This window comes from Sinocyclocheilus rhinocerous, unplaced genomic scaffold (genome assembly GCF_001515625.1).
Source record: "Sinocyclocheilus rhinocerous isolate Xijiao unplaced genomic scaffold, SAMN03320098_v1.1 scaffold705, whole genome shotgun sequence".
Classification (NCBI taxonomy): Eukaryota; Metazoa; Chordata; class Actinopteri; order Cypriniformes; family Cyprinidae; genus Sinocyclocheilus; species Sinocyclocheilus rhinocerous.
The window spans coordinates 1,087,736-1,089,779 of record NW_015630576.1 but is presented as its reverse complement, the minus strand read 5'-3'; the positions used below and the strand labels follow the sequence as shown (position 1 = coordinate 1,089,779).

Genomic DNA, 2,044 nt, shown 5'->3' with positions numbered 1-2,044 from the left:
TTTTTTTTTTTTTACGTCCTTTGTCATTTTAATAGCATATGGTCATCTGTCATGCTTAATAGAATCATATTTATTTGCCCCCTTAAATCTCAAATGACATGTGGTGTAAAGAAATGGAGAATGTTTATAATTTTACTTATTTTGCTAAGACTCCTGAGATTTCAGAGAAAGAAAAACTAAAAAAGATTTGTTCAAAAAGACCGATTCACGCATTCGTTTGGCTCGGTCATTAGCAGTAATCTCACAAGACTGGAAAAAAAATAGACAAGTCATGCAAATCCAACTTAGAAAACCTGCGTGCTTCTGACTTAAACGAGGGGCTTTAGCGTGTTTATTTGCATTTGTTTTATATCTTGCAGTTACTTATAATGCAGTTTCCAAGCCATAATGGAAGTGAATGGGAGTGGACAGGCTGTCAAATACAGCGTTGCTGCTCTGTCGTACAGAGATGTGAGCATGCGTGCTTAAGGGGTGTCGGCTAGCCTGAAGGCTAACAGCCCAGTCTCTCTGCCTGACACAAAATGCGCATCCTTCCTGATGTGCAGTAACTGTTCTAAATGAGGCATTTCAGTGCGTTTTTACATATACTGTTTTATTTCTCCCATGCATCATGCCCTATTTTGTTCATTGCAGTCGTCGGTCACATTGAGTTCCCTGTGGTTTGCTTGCTAACCTGCTGATGTGCTGTAATTCCTGTTAAACATTCACATAACTGTCACTATATATGTCAGAATACTTTGGCCGAGAAGCCCTTAAGGAGATTTCTGAAACTTATGTATATAACTGATTTTGTTGTCAGACCTCTTCAGATGATTATCTCAGCCAGCTAGTGCATTAGTTTACTCATCGTGATCCTTAACAATCACCAAAGGAAACTCATTTTGGTAGTTTAAATGGTCATTGGTCACAGGTTAATTAAATTAAACACAATAAATGTGTTTATTGCATTATATAATAAATCAGGTGAATTTTGCTGATTAAACAACTCTCATTCCATGGCATTGATATTATTGTCAGGATTCCCAAAGCCATTGAAATTGAAAATGAAATCATCTCTTCTTATAATGTTAAAGTCATGATGAAACGGAAGTAGTGACAGATCTTTTTCTTGAAGGCAGTCTGCCAAAAATCGACAGCTTGTGGAATGTCTGGCTCTATGGTGTAATAGTGTGGATAAACCCCGCCTCTGCAGAAGAAGATCAACGCCTGCTTCTACATCGCTGCCTGTTTAGCCCCGCCCACCGATTCGCGCATGTATTGTACTGTAAATAACTAGAGGTGAACGCAGAAACCAAACGATAAAGATGCTAAGAACACAACAAGACGCTGTGCATTGCCAAGCTGTGGAAAAAAATAGTCTTTGCATTGCCTTCCTTCTGATCCCAACATTAGGAAAGAGTGGATGAACTTTATTTTTAATGAAGATCCAGACCACGTCAGTAAGAACTTGGTCCTTTGTTCACTTCATTTTACCGGGTTTTCAGACAGATTGAAGCTAAAAGACAATGCTGTGCTGACTATATTGGATCCAATAGTAATATTGCAACACAAGTGTGAGTAACAGTTTTTATTACGTGATCAGTATTGCTTTAAACAGATCGTTTGATATGTATTAAGTACTTATGCATTTTTAACCTATAATCACTGCGGCATCCATCTGTGAAGGAAGTAGACTGTCAAACATAACTATTAGCCAATCACAGCAGTGGGCGTTTACTTCCGAGTCTACAATCCTCCACGCCTATTCAGAGTTAAAAACAGGACAGAAAATATCTTATTACTTCTAAATGATGAAGTTTCTTAAAGGGGTCATATGACGTTGCTAAAAAGAACATGTTGTGTATTTGGTGTAATGAAATGTTTATGCAGTTTAAGGTTAAAAAAACACATTATTTTCCACATACTGTACATTATTGTTGCTCCTCTATGCCCCGACTTTCTGAAACGTGTCGATTTTTACAAAGCTCATCGGTCTGAAAAGCGAGGTGTGCTCTGATTGGCCAGCTATCCAGTGCGTTGTGATTGGCCGAATACCTCAAGCGTG

General features: G+C 38.3%; 1 protein-coding gene across 1 annotated transcript in view; it reads left to right on the top strand.

Annotated features, from left to right (window-relative positions):
- The window catches only part of lsm12a (LSM12 homolog a), a 7,353-nt gene that overhangs the window by 1,218 nt on the left and 4,091 nt on the right, over positions 1-2,044 (top strand). The gene's annotated exons all lie outside the window — the stretch shown is intronic.